General features: G+C 38.7%; 1 long non-coding RNA gene across 1 annotated transcript; it reads right to left on the bottom strand.

The window, feature by feature from the left end:
- Positions 1–278: 278 nt before the first annotated feature.
- On the bottom strand, positions 279–12,606 carry LOC122459678. Its single transcript, XR_006280502.1, has 4 exons — positions 12,595–12,606; positions 4,844–4,947; positions 4,343–4,580; positions 279–612 (listed from the first exon to the last, which is right to left on the bottom strand). It is a non-coding gene; the product is annotated as an uncharacterized LOC122459678 (long non-coding RNA).
- Between the last annotated feature and the right edge of the window lie 2,946 nt (positions 12,607–15,552).

The following is a 15,552-nucleotide window of genomic DNA, read 5'->3' as shown; positions in this document are numbered from 1 at the left end:
GCACAGCTCTTTCTTAAGCCATAGGTTAGGGGTCATTATTTTCCCCTTCACTAGAAAGTAAAAACTACTTGGAAAGGCACATAAAAATATAGATAGAAAGGAAAGAAAATGGAGTTTACTTGACCATACAAATCGACAAAGAAGTACTACCTGGACAGTAGCAATGGTGTTTGAAACCAGTTTTGGAGCATTCAATCCATTGCCTCCTCACTCTTGATAGAAAAGATAGGGTGTATCTTCTCACTGTGTTTATTTTTATAAATAAAGACCTACACCAATGGAGCTGACCTGCTGACCTCATACTGTATTGTATTGGTCTCTCCTACTAACAGTTATCAGCTGGAATAACATTATAGCAGCATTTAGTCCAGAACAGTGTATGTAATGGTCTCACAGAACATGGGGGAAAATGCACTTTTTTTGTTTGTTTTAAGAAATAGCGAGGAAGATGAAGCAAGGAGAAAAAGCCAGCAGAGGTCTTCTAATTGGAGCCAGATTTTCCTATTGACCAGAGGCTAGATACTGACAGGCCATGGATTCACAAGGGCTCCAAGCGATCTAGTTCTGGTCTTTCCCGGCTACAGCGGGAAGTGTTTGATGCAGGTAGAGTTCCTGAGGGGAGTACAGCGAACATGCAAAAGATAAAAGACAAATGGGATGGCTATAAGAAGCAATTGTGGCAGTGTCCATTTTTAAAATTCATTATTAATTAGGAAATACTCTCCTTTTGTTTATTTTGCCACACAAAGTTAAACCACTTGGAGGCCTGAAAACACACACACACACACACAACTCTATAGTCAGGCCCACATGCAGAAGCCTGAGCAGGAGATAAAACTGATTATATCCAAATAGGACCCAATCCTCCAAGTCCTTACTCTTGTGAGTATTGAAGAAATGTATAGGACTGGCCATAACAGTGTGGGTTTGGGATTGCAGAAATGTAAGTGAGGATGGAATACTGACTTTGAGCAATGTACTTGGTTTGGCTCTTCATCATAGTTTTACTGCTTCATGCTATTAAAGGTAAAGTTGTAGGGAAAAGCATGGAGTGATCCTACTTATGATTAATTAAAAAAACAAACTCTTCCTTTGATCCTTACTTAGACATCGGTACAGAGGATGGCCTCCCATTCATCTCTAACACTGTAACCTAAGTAAGGATGCAAATTACAAATATGCAATTAGCTCAGTATTCTATTGGCTGGGTAATTGAGCAGCTGTCCTGAAAAATTAGGGTGTAAGTGCTTTCACAGGGGAAGCAGCAGGGGCTGCTGTAGCTATAGGCAAACCAGGCAGCTGCCTGGGGTGGCAGATTCTGCCTAGGGTGGCAGAGGCAGCTGGGCCAATTCTGAGTGGTGTTGTGACCCAGCTGTGTCAAGGTGCAACACCACTCACTCAAATTTGGCCCAGCTGCCCCTCCATCATGATGGAGGGGCAGCTGGGCCAAGCCTGAATGAGTGGTGCTGCCACCTCCACATGGACCCACCATTTCTACCATAAATACCATGCTACTAGAATGCTTGTCACACCCCCTCCAGAAATTTCAATGTGCGCCTCATTCCTCCCTCCCCCGGTCTAGAACCTCAGTTCTAGGTAGGTTTTTTTTGGGGGGGGGCACTGGCCTAGAGTGGCAGATTGTCTTGAGCAGTTTCTGGGCCACAGCTACAAATGTACTGGATCCAGGCACTGCAGTTTGTGGGGCCCTGTAGACCATTACGGGTTTTCGACAGAGCAGTTGGTGCAAATGACTGTTCCATAGTTTGCCACCAGAGGTGCTTAAAAACAGAAAATCTGTCAATCAGATTTGTTAGCTTAAAAACAGCAAATCTGTCAATCAGACTGAAATCATGCAAGGACAATGAAACAAGCAGAGAAGGAAATAACTGAAGGATGGGGCACTGGACACATCATAAAACTGCAATGATAGTGGTTCGTTTGCACTCCCAGCAACGTGTGAACCCTTTTGAAGTAGGACCTGTAGCATTTTATTTGATGCCTGTAAGCAAAGTCACAGCATTAATACCTGCCTTTAAAATGGAGAAGTGGGAACATGGCTGAGTTTAACCAAAACACAGTGCTGTCCAGTAAACAAAAGTGATCTCTCAAATCAAAGACATGAACACCCAGATCTAGCAAAATGCTTAAGAATGTACCTATCCCCACTGGCTTCAATAAAAGTACTCACATGCTTAAGTGCTTTGCTGAATCAGGGTCACAGTATTTTGGGACAAAAATGAGATACCCCTATTTTTCCATTGGTTTTTCAAAAGCATCTAAAGAGTTGTCAAGGTTCCTTCCCCACTCTGAACTCTAGGGTACAGATCTGGGGACCTGCATGAAAGACCCCCTAAGCTTATTCTTACCAGCTTAGGTTAAAAATTTCCCCAAGGTACAAACTTTGCCTTGTCCTTGAACAGTCTGCTGCCACCACCAAGCGTTTTAAACAAAGAACAGGGAAAGAGCCCACTTGGAGACGTCTTCCCCCCAAATATCCCTCCCCAAATATCATTGGCCATTTTGGGTCAGGTGCCAGTGGGGTTACCTTAGCTTCTTAACCCTTTATAGGTGAAAGGATTTTGCCTCTGGCCAGCAGGGATTTTATAGCACTGTATTCAGAAAGGTGGTTACCCTTCCCTTTATATTTATGACAAGAGTAAAGTGGGCTTTTATCTACACAGGTGCTCCAAGGGGCACACTAAACATTGACCAGTCGCCAAAGAGATCCTCCCCCTTGTCAGCTTCAGCTTTCTAGACTTATAAAATGGCCAGTTTGCCCAGTGTTAGAACTTCAGAAATATGGTAGACTGAGCAAGGGAGAAAGACATTTGCAGCTCGGTCTAGAGTGCAAGTGCCAAGGGCCATAGACCACAAATAGTGGGCTTAGAAAATGTACAGGTCAGAATAAAAACATATGTTGTATTGAGCCATCATGAGACTTTTCCAGCATTCAGTTTAATATTTCCCAACAAACAGAGATTTTTCCATTAAATATTTATTTCTTGTTTCAGAGCCCGAACCTAAAGGTATTAATTACCATTTTTTTTAGACAAAAGAATTGAAACAAAACCCTGTAGTGTTTGGGACTGGAAATTCATGTGGATTTTAATCTTTCCTAATCTAGTCACTCTAAATGGGCCCTTGAACAAGATACTTCAATATCAAATCCTTTTCTGATGCAGCAGCCATGAAGGAATCACTATCCAGAAGTTCACAATGTTCAAAATGAGTAAACAATAACACTTTATGTGTAGCTGATGCTTCTCATCCAAGGATTTCAAAGGACATTTCAAACACTAAAGCTCACAAAATATTAATATTATTTTTAAAATGGCTAAACTGAGGCACAGAGAAATTGAGTGACTTACTCAAAGGTCATAGAATGACAGTGGCAGAGTCAAGGAGTCCCAGTAAGTTGCTCAGTTACTAGACCACTCACTATAGAAAAGATGACATTTCCAAAATCTTGGTATACAGGACAATATGGATCAACAGTCACAGGATACATAGGCAGAGAAAAATAAACAATTCTTTTCCAATTCACTAGAGCCCTCATGTGGGATCAGTGACCAAAATAAAGAACTTGGAAAGATAAGTAGAACAGGAGTTCCACCCCCATCCTCAACCGATATGAAAATAATTCTTTACTGGAGTTTTTTTCCCTATGCTTTTATAATTTAGCACTTCAACACAGAGAATGTTAATGAATTGTACTATTAACTGGGACATAATCATGTCCGTGAGGGGTCAAAGAAATTTAGATCTGGGATTGTCTCAGATAATGAGAGGCAATTGGGAGTTTTTGGAGGAGATGAGAAGTTGGAATGTGGAAATAATAATTATAGATTTTAAAATATTTATTAAGAAATGCTGTGTGAGAAATCCCTCCTAGCTTCATCTGAGAGTCTCAGTAGAAATAGAACTAGGATACCTGGTGCTAAAGTCTCCTCAAATCCCACAAAGCTTTAGTGAATATCTGATGCTCTGGCTGATGTGCTGGAGTTTGCTTAGTTGATAGCTGATACAAATTGTATTTCCAGGAAAATTTGTGCACTGCAGTCCCAGATGTTAGCCAGATGATACAAGGATATTTTGGCTTGGAATCCTTTTTGTCCCCTTTCTTGTTTTGCTTAAGAAGAAAAGAATTGCTTGTGTGCTGTTTACAAAGGTTTCAGCATGATGTGTACTATTTTAGCTGCTAACACAAACAGCCTCCTGGATAATCAGAATTTTTTTTGCATTCCTCTTCATCCAGACAAAGAAGCAATCATCAGTTACAATCCCACATGTGAAATACCCCCAAATTTAGCACCATGAAAATGAAAACTAAAGTAATTTGTACCTTTAGTATTCCAAGGGGATTCATTCTTGCTCCGTTTACTATGAAATATTTCCTCTCTTGAACTCAAAGTTGTATAAATGTCACCAGCCATGAACTGAATCATAATAAGAAGATGATATCCTGGCATTTCTGGTACCAAGCCATAATGACTAGGCCAGCTAGTTATCACATGTGGTTAAAATAGTACTCATGCTTTTTATAAACAGTTTGTTTTCTTAAGTCACATCAGCGTTGGACTCTTTGGGGTTGGTAACATGAAATGTAACATGAAAAAATACATTGCAGAGCAGCTCTGATTTTTAATTAATGTTGAGCAAACAAATTAACATCACCAACAAAAACCTCTCAAAGTATTTCTTTATGCAAAGAACATTTCTTCCTAATAATACCTCAGTCATGGAGCTACAAGGAAAAAAATGAAGTGTACAAGTGGTAAAGGATGTCAGCCACATAACATCAGGATCTAGACCCTTTATCATGAGAGACTTGAAAAATACTTACAACAGAAACAACCACTGCCATTCTCCAACTTTCTTCTGATGAGGGATGCACCAGAATAAAAATGTGTGTATCTTCTGCTGTGCTCATCTGTACTCTCTCCCGCTCTATAAATAGATATGTAGTTACTTAGGGTTTGTTATATACATATAGGTCATGCAATGGAAATTAAATGATATATGTATATTTCATACACACACAGTACATATATAACTTTTAATGTGAATAAATTTTGGACTCTTATGAGAGATACTATTAGCACAGCCTTGAGGTAGACATTGTGGAAGCATTGTAGAAGTGCCTCATCATAGCTCTGCTTCCAGGGTCAGAAATATTAGCGTTACCTTAGGGTATGTCTTAACTGCAGAGTTAACTTGAGTGATTGGTACCATGGATTGGCTTAGCCTGGGTCTGGGCAGCCATAGTGCAAAGCCAGATTCAAGAGTGTGTAGTCGATTATACTCACTTGTATGGGGCATTAGAATCTCTGGAGGCATATCCCCTGGTTCTTAGTGTGGAAGTAAGCTGAGCAACTGTGTGATTCTTTCCCAGTGAATTGTATTCTTCTGGGTACATGGGTGGGTGGAAATTGTGGGAAGGAATTGGAGGATTATCAGCACTCGAGTGGCTTAGCCTGTGTCCACACTGCAGTATTTGTGCTTTAGCTGATATTCCAGGATGGACCAGTTAAGATATCACCACGCTCAGGTGAGAGTATTTTTTGTGTGCGCAGGAGCTAGGTTAGGGACAACCCCTGCAAAGGCCCATGTTAACTCTGCAGTAAAAACAAGGCCAAAGATAACTAAGATGCTGACTTTGCAAGCAGAGTGGTGCTAAGAAGCTTCCACAGTGCTTGCCCACACTGCCTAGCTCAAGGCAGTTCTATTAGTATCTCTCATATGAGTTCAAACTATAGATCTTACCTACAAACATAGGAGATGTGGAAGAAATGAAATAGTCTGCCTCTCACCAACTCCTTCACTTGATCCTGACTCTGCTCAAATCTTTATTTATGCCTTCATCACTCCTGTCTCAGCGATTGCAATTTATTCTTTTATAACCTTCCCAGATCCTGACTCCCTACACTTGGAGGCCACTAGGTTCTGTCTGTTCATGATTACCTGTATAGAATACAAAACTGCCTACCTTCCCATTTTTAAAATTTCTTTACAGACTAGGGGTGAAATCCTGGCCCTATTTAAGTCATTGGTATCAATCTTATTGACTTCCTTGGGGTGTCTGTCTATTTTCATGCAGCCTTCCCTATCTGCTAATCTTGGGATCCTGTCTCTTCCAGTGATTATCTAATCTGTGAGTCACTCTTTCTTAAGGTGGCCAGCTTTAAACTGTACGAGCCAAATCCTGCTCTTGATTACACTAGTATTATTCCAGAGTTAATGTGAATGGAGTCACTCTGACTTTACACTCTTGCAAATGAGAGGAGATTTGGTTTAAGAGCGCTTAAGTGAGTCACTGCTGACCCACCCATCTCCTTTCTTCCCAGCCGGAGTCACTTAGCCCTAGGGCCTTGATTCTGCAAGGAGCAGTGGGTGAGCAAACTTCTGCACTGGTGCAGAGTGCTTTGGAGGGTTCAGTGGGGATTTTGTATTTCTAGGTCACTAGAGTGCTTTTGAGAATCCCATCCTAAAGCTCAACTTACAATTTTTCTTTCTGCTTTTGGTGGATGTTCAGTTCTAACTGGCAAGGATTTGTGATACTCCATATGATGAAAACTATGTCAAAAGAACATTGTTGTATTGCCAGTGCACCTCAATACTAACTTGCATTAACTGAAACCTTGGGCTCCCCTAAAGTAGATCAGCTGCACTAATTTTGCATAATGGCTACATTTGGACTAATATGTGAGACCACCGCACAAATTTTCATGTGTCATGAAACCAGAATCTAAATCCAGGCCTTTAGAACTCCTCTCTACCCCTTCATTTCTGATCAGTATATTTAGAAAGAAAAGACAGAACTACTGCATTTATATGCAAGATATCTGGCTGGATTTGATGTTTGCATTTTTGAGCATATGGCTTACTGAATTGTAATACTTTCCAAGATAATTCTGACTGCTCTGTTCTGAAGGATTTGTATTCTCAAGTAGAACATGCACAAGAATAAAGATTTTGATTGCAGCTTTAATATCAAAGTAATATGTTTCAATTGACTAAGCAGGCCACTAACAATTTAGATAAAAGGATGCAATATAACAATTAATGAGATATACATAAATTCCTCATTGTTCATTCTCCTTCAGAAATGCAAACATGTACAGTATATGCCTCCTGCTTAGCATTCATTTTCCTGGCAATATGGAAAATGACCGAGTTCTAATAATACACTGGTAAGAGCTTGTTTTAATGTATGGTAATGTATATGGATATACATTACAAAATAATACATACACAGCACTGGTAACAGTTTTAAAAGAGATAAACATAAGTGAAACTCCATAATGGAATTTACTGTACTTTCTACAGAATGGAACTTTTTACAAAAGTTGCCATCTCAAGCAGAGATAGATTTGCAAGTTCAGGCAGCCCAGGGCAGGATATTTTGAGTAGACCTCACAATTCTACCTGAAAGTACAGTAGGTCAAGGGCAACCAGGGAGCAGGTTACATTTGCCTTATTCTCTGCCTCAGTCCTAACACAAAGAAAAGCAGTTTGAGCCCTGCTTTAATTTGTAAAAGCTTGGTATGTTCCCTTAGCAGCATAGTAAACTCTTACGATTTTATCATGAGTCTCACAATATTTGGTATTTTTCTTAAAGCCCCTCAGGAGAATTTCAGCACTTTCTCATTTTTTTAAAAGTAACCTAGCTTCATGATTGAGGTGAAAAGCTTCAAAATGTGACCCCTAAATGCTCCAAAAATAGGCAAATACAAAGAACCCCAAATGGACTGTTTTTTCTAAATCTCATGATTTTTGAATACTTTGGGGCTGGCAATGCTTCCTAGTAACTACTGCACTGCAAATCTTGCCATTCCCCCACCCCCCCCTCAGCCCCAACAAGCCTCTCCTTGACCCTGACACATCTCCTTCACTGAGGAATGCAGGGAGGGAGGTAGAAGAGCTGACTCTCCTGGTTGCACATCTGTTAGGAATCCCCCCCACACTCGGTTTGCACTGTGTGTGCATTTGCATGTTTGTGTGAGGGAATATTGGGTCTAAAAGGGTGGGTGTGTATAGACATTGGGCCAGATTCTCAGCTGGTGTAAATCAGCATATCTTCATTGGCAAAAAAAATGTCACAGCCTTATCTACAGAGCCCTGTAGTGTGGACTATGGGTTGTGTGAGCAGCAGGACTACATTAACATGAACTAGGTACCCTTCAGTTCACATTTGCATATCTACACAGGGCTGTTACAGTGCAACACTTCAGAAGCGAGCTACAACTCACACCCTTGTAGTCTGCACTGTGGGGCCATGTGGACAAGCTCTAAGAAAGTAGGACAACCCTGACTAAGGATTGGAACAGGACAGTTCTAGATCTCTTGACATAGGTTCAGATTTCAATGATTCTTGGATGGAACACCAAACCAACAAAAATGGAAAAAACTAGGGTGTCAAGTGATTAAAAAAATTAATTGCGATTAATCACCCTGTTAAATAATGATATAATACCATTTATTTAAATATTTTTGGATGTTTTCTACATTTTCAAATATATTGATTTCAGTTACAACACAGAATACAAAGTGTACAATTCTCACTTTATATTTATTTTTTATTACAAATATTTGCACTGTAAAAAAACAAAATAAATTGTATTTTTCAATGCATCTAATACAAATACTGTAGCACAATCTCTTTATCATGAAAGTTGAACTTACAAATGTAGAATTATGTACAAAAAACCCTGCATTCAATAAAACAATGTAAAAGTTTACAGCCTGCAAGTCCAATCAGTCTTACTACTTGTTCAGCCAATCGCTCAGACAAACAGGTTTGTTTACATTTTTAGAAGATAATGCTGCCTGCTTCTTGTTTACAATGTCACCTGAAAGGGAGAACAGGTTTTGCATGAAACTGTTGTAGCTGGTGTCACAAGATATTTACATGCCAAATGCGCTAAAGATTCATATGTTCCTTCATGCTTCAACCACCATTCCAGAGGATATGCATCCATGCTGATGATGGGTTCTGCTCGATAACGACCCAAAGCATAGCAGACTGATGCATATTCATTTTCATCATCAGTACAAGGTTGATTTTCTTCTTTGGTGGTTCGGGGTTCTGTAGTTTCCATATCTGAGTGTTGCTTTTTTAAGACTTCTGAAAGCATGCTCCACACCTCATCCTTCTCACATTTTGGAAGGCATTTCAGATTCTTAAATCTTGGGTCGAGTGCTGTAGCTATCTTTAAAAATTTCACATTGGTATCTTATAGATTCATAGATTCATAGATACTAAGGTCAGAAGGGACTATTCTGATCATCTAGTCTGATCTCCTGCACAACGCAGGCCACAGAATCTCACCCATCCACTCCTGAGAAAAACCTCACCTATGTCTGAGCTATTGAAGTCCTCAAATCGTGGTTTAAAGACTTCAACGAGCAAAGAATCCTCCATCAAGTGACCTGTGCCCCATGCTACAGAGGAAGGTGAAAAACCTTCAGGGCCTCTTCCAATCTGCCCTGGAGGAAAATTCCTTCCCGACCCCAAATATAGCAATCAGCTAAACCATGAGCATATGGGCAAGATTCACCAGCCAAATACTACAGAAAATTCTTTCCTGGGTAACTCAGATCCCACCCATCTAATATCCCATCACAGGCCATTAGGCCTATTTACCATGAATATTTAAAGATCAATTATGTTATCCCACCGAAATCATGTTATCCCACCATATCATCTTCTTTGCATTTTGTCAAATTTGCAGTGAAACTGTTCTTAAAACGAACAACATGTGCTGGATAATCATCCGAGACTGCTATAACTTTAAATATATGGCAGAATGCAGATAAAACAGAGCAGGACACATACAATTCTCCCCCAAGGAGTTCAGTCACAAATTGAATTAACACATTTTTTTTTAATGAGCCTCTTCAGCATGGAAGTGTGTCCTCTGGAACGATGGCTGAAGAATGTGAGGCATATGAATCTGTAGCTCATCTGGCACATAAATATCTTGCAACGCCAGCTACAACAGTGCCATGCGAACGCCTAGTCTCACTTTCAGGCGACACTGTAATTAAGAAATGCGCAGCATTATCTACTGTAAATGTAAACAAACATGTTTCTCTTAGCAATTGGTTGAACAAGAAGTAGGACTGAGTGGAGTTGTAGGATCTAAAGTTTTACATTGTTTTGTTTTTGAGTGCAGTTATGTAACAAAAACAACTACATTTGTAAGTTGCACTTTCATGACAAAGAAATCGTACTACAGTACTTGTGTAAGGTGAATTGAAAAATACTATTTCTTTTGTTTATCATTTTTACAGTGCAAATATTTGTAATAAAAATAATATAAAGTGAGCACTACAACACAGAATACAAAGTATACAATTGAAATCGACATATTTGAAAATGTAGAAAAACATCCAAAAATATTTAATAAATTTCAGTTGGTATTCTATTGTTTAACAGTGCGATTAATCATGATTAATTTTTTTAATCACAATTAATATTTTTGAGTTAATCACGTGAATTAACTGCGATTAATCGACAGCCCCAGAAAAAAACCACCAACTATTGTAATTTCATTTACATTGGATGTGAGTGAAACTATGGAAGGTGAAAACCAATGACAAGGTATGTAGGAGGGGTGGGGCAGAGCAGGTTACCTTTTCCCCTTTAATACACGATCCTTAAAGATGAATTAGAAATTATGTGGCTAGGCCCAAGATACACTAATACAGGCCAAAAAGAAAAATTAAGAATAAGTCTGTTTTTAACTAACCCAGTAACACCACATAAACCCCAAATCTATCTATTTATCTGGCCCTCTTCATTCTCTGTACACATCATAGTCATACATGGATTTTACCCTTACGCTACCCCTATGATGTACGGAAGTATTATCCTCAGTATGGGATTTTACGGAAGGGGAACTGAGGCACAAGGTCGATTAAATAGTTTACTCAAGGTCACAGGAAATCTGTGGCTGAGCCAAGAATTGAACCAAGGTCTCCTGAAGCCCAACCAAGGGCCACAGCTGCTAGCCCATTCTTCCTACAAGAGAGGATAATAAAAGGCAATAGATGTGTCTAAGACAACCGAGTGAAGTCATGTCTGTAATTCACTCATTGAGCTCTGCTTTCATTCATAAACTCCTCAAAGAGCAGAGCCCCTCGTGTAGACAACAGTCCTGGGTTCATTCAAAGGCTGTTTCTTAGTCTAAAATGAATACTTGCCTATATGGCCATGCCATAGCTGCAGTTAATACACTTTCATTTACCTTTTTACTGTTAGCTAAAGTATTAATGGTGTTAGCTGTATTCCTCGCTCTAAATATAGGGAATACCTGCTCAGACCAAATTACCTACAAGTAAAATGTTAAAAGAATACTTACTATTTGCTCCTATGGCATGCACACAGGTTTTAATCTAAGACCCAGGGAAGTCAAAGGAAAGATGCCCATTAGTGTCAACAGACGTTGGCTCAAGCCCACTGTCCTGAAAGCTAGAACCCCACCTGCTATATTGACGGTATATGCACTAATCAATATTCAAATGAAAACACTATAGCAAATCCTCTTCCCTGTTTTCTGCCCAAGTAAGTAAGTTTGAGTTGGGTGGCTTGCAGCGATGGAGTGGAGGATGGAATCATCCTTTCCAATGCCATGAAGCAGCATCAGCACTGCCATTTTGTGGCTGCTCCTGGTGCTTAATGGCAGCAGTAGCTTTTACAGCCATTACTTTCTCTCTTGGTTGCAAAAGGAAACGACCACTATATCAGTCAGAGCTTTAATCCAGGAAGGCTTTGATAACTATACATTATGCAACATGCAAGTATTCTGTGTTCACAAAAGACCTCATTTGTGCTAAATAGTGCCTTACTTCATGAGCACTCTTATAGACTCCAATATTATTATTATTATTTATTTATATTATCATAGTACCTAGGAGCGTGGATCATGGACCGATGTCCCATAGTGCTAGGTGCTGTACAAACACAGAACAGAAATATGGTCCCTGCCCCAAGGAATTTATAATCTAGGTACAAGACAAAAGACAATAAATGGATATAGAGAGATGGGGGAGTACAAGAAACAATGAGATATTAAGACTCTTAAAATCTAGCCTTAAGAGACAATTATTACCTCCTCCTCTGAGCATATGGAGGACCTCAGTGGCAGCTGAAAGGAGCAAGCTATTTACATTTTCTGGGCTTCAACTGTCCAATCTGTAATATGGGAATAATGACATCCTCCCTTGTAAAGTGCTTTGAGATCCTTGGATGAGAAATGCTATAAATGACTTTTCCAGGTGGTTGATTAATACACAATGGTTACATTATCACATGAGATTGCAGCTTTGCAGATTTCTTGGCTTTGCAAATATATTTATTTTATACAAACATTAGCTTCATATGATACATATCTAATTTTAAGAGAGGATCACCAGGGGATGATAATCATATAATTTTATTCTAACACACTTGCCTGCAATACAAACAATTCATACAAAATGGCCACAGATCTAAATAAATTATAAAGAAGACAGACTACCAAAATAATCTGTGGTTTTAGAATTGGGAGTCTTTATTACTTTGGAAGCTGGAATTCAGAAAAAAAATCCTACCTTGCATTTTTTCCCCCGGTGCATCAAAGTTAAAAACCAAATCAATACCATCTTGGTATTAGACAGTGGTGACAGCATGTGGACATCAGAGCTGTAATTAAAAAGCCATTCAGCTCACTTGGTAAAATGTAATTTTAGCTGTAGTCACTAGCTGTTTCCAAGCAATCTATTTGCTCCAAAATATCCTCAGGCATGGATGGGAGAGTGTGAAATGATTGAGTTTTAGTTATCCTCATACATAACAAATTTCAATTATAATTCCTACTGTAAAAATATTATAATAATATTACATTGAAGTCCCCATGCTAACTGGCACCAGTGATAGAAAAACAGAAAGAAACTTTTCCGCTTTACTGCTCCCATTATTCTCATTTTACATGGGTGTTCCTCCATGAGCTTGGTGGAAAGCAGATTCAGTCAGCTGATTCATTCCACCTGTCACTGCTGCCCAGTTGTGGTGCTCACTCTAGCAAAATGTTCTGGAACGTGATGCTAAAAGATTTCCTTTTGAGATGCATTGGCACAAGAATTTCCTTTGCTCCCTAAAGAGTGCTAGAACTTTTACTTTACCCATTGTTTCAGAATTTGCTTAGGGGTTTAAGAGCACCCACTAACAGTAATAAATACAATAGTAGCAATGATAAGAAGTTAAATAATAAGCACTTTTAAAGCAGTTTCTATTTTGTAAGCTACCAGCATTATCCAAAGTAAACTTTATAACATGTCTGTGATAAATATTAATGCTACTTTACAGATGGGAAACTGAGATAGAAAGGCAAAGAGCCAAATCTTGCCACCCTTTTGGAGAATAAGTTCCTTACTCTTCAATTCAAGCCTGATCCAACTCTCACTGAAATAAAATGGGAATCTTTTCATTGGCTTCAATGGGAATTGGATCAGCCTTTTTTGTCCCAAGATCATATAGGCCACCAGTGCCAGAGCCATGAATAGAACTCAGGAGTTGCCATCTTTGTGCTCAGATAACTAGAGCAGATCAACAGGTGACAAAATATTCACAATGTGCCATATTGAGATATAGATCTCTATCTCTGTCTCACAGGACTGGTGTGTAAGTCAATCTGCCAAATATCCTGCCTTAGTTTCATCCATTAGATCAGGAGAAAAGAAGTAAGGAAAGCTATTTTGGAAAAAATGGTGGGCTAGGATGATCTTATAAAATGCATTCAGGGCTTAAATTAAACAATTTAAGCTTAAGTAAAAAAATAATGGAAGGCAAATTTTTGAAGTGGTGGTATGTATATAAGCCTCTTGTCCCCTCCAGCAAAAAAAAAAAAAAAAAGAAGAAGAAGAAAAAAAAATGTCATCAAGGCTTCAGACAAGCAATATTAAGCATTTGAATGATTCATAAAAATATTTGTTGTGCAGAGCAATTGCTTGTTTGCAATATTAGAGAAAAGTTACTAAAGTGTGTTTATTCTGCCTCTCTGTATAAAATCATTTGGGATATATGTTTTGTAGTTCTTTCTCTTGGTAGATTCATTCTTTCAGGTGCAACCAAATACCCTTCCCTCCCAAAAAAGAGCAAATAGACTGTATAATCAGAAATTCTCTGCACATACTCTGTTATTTCTGTGTTGCTCTTGCTTGAAGCACATGTTTAACATTTCACTTGACTTGAAAACTCAGTAAGGTACATGGATTAAGGAAAAAAAAGCCAAAGGTTGAAAGGATGAATGGCTTAGTGAATAAAGCACTGGGCACTTACAGTATTGCTGGCATTGAGCACAAGAAATCAATCCTGCAGTCCTCAAAAGAGTGAGTAATGAAACTAAAATATATCCAACTTGGTCAGCCCAAATTTGCTGAACCAAAAGCCTAACTGAACAAAGACATCCCAAACCTGCAGCTTGGGTTAAAAGCTAAGAAGCTAATCCAGTACAATAGGCTTTATTCATCCTGTTTACCCTTTTGTATGTATGTATACACAATTTAAGCTAAAGATTTTCAGACCATAATGTGAAGCAGTGCTTTAGACAAATATGAGAAAGAAAAAGTCCAGCAAGTTATTTCATTAAACAAAAGTGGCTTCTATGCATGCAAAGTTCTTTCAGCACAAATTTTGCAAAGGTTTTTTAGAACGCAGACTTTCTTCACACATGATACAGTACTTTTCTTTCTTCAAAAAGATGTTTTAAGGATACAAAATCTCTGTTTTGTTAACTAACCATTCAAATGCAGAGAATTCAAAGATCAGATCTATCCTCTGTCCTTAACAACTTTTCTCCTTAGCTGGTCAATTGCCTGGCTACAAAACCTAAATCCAGATCCTGAAAAGATTTATACCCTCACTGAACTCAACGGGATTACTCATATGCCGAAAGTGAAGATGTGCATGAATCTTTGCTGGACTGAGATCATAGTTTGTATTTGCACTAGAAGTTAATTGTAATTGTTATATAAATGTTAGTGAGTTTAATATTTAGTAATCACATGTCTTATTATCCCGAATAAATTGTAAGAGCTTCAGGCCAGGGATGGTCTTTTGCTCTGTTTGTGTAGCACCTAGCACATCAGGGCTATGATCTTGATTGAAGTCTCAAGGTGTCATCTGATACACGTAAATAATAAATATTAATAACAACATAGTTACACCATGTAACACCAAGGCCACCTAAGAAAGGAACTAGATCTGTGTGCGTGCTAAAGAAGCATTCTGTAACAGATATTGAAGGCAAATAACAGGGCTAACGCAACCCTTCGTAAAAGATTATGCCTTAGTTCCATCCATTAGCTCAGAAGGAAAGAGATAAGGACATTTTTTCATTAAGGGTGATGTTCATCTCTTGGCAGAGGGCCATAAAAACTTAATTCCCATGTTAGCCTTATTTTATTTTTTTTTAAATAAAAGAATATGTTTCAATTTTTTACCTGAGTATGCAATACTCTCACAAGAAGCCAAAGGCTGAATTGGGATGGATCAGGTATTGCCCTTCAACC

This window comes from Dermochelys coriacea, chromosome 3 (assembly GCF_009764565.3).
Source record: "Dermochelys coriacea isolate rDerCor1 chromosome 3, rDerCor1.pri.v4, whole genome shotgun sequence".
In the NCBI taxonomy this organism is placed as follows: Eukaryota; Metazoa; Chordata; order Testudines; family Dermochelyidae; genus Dermochelys; species Dermochelys coriacea.
This window is presented reverse-complemented; position numbering and strand designations above follow the sequence as displayed.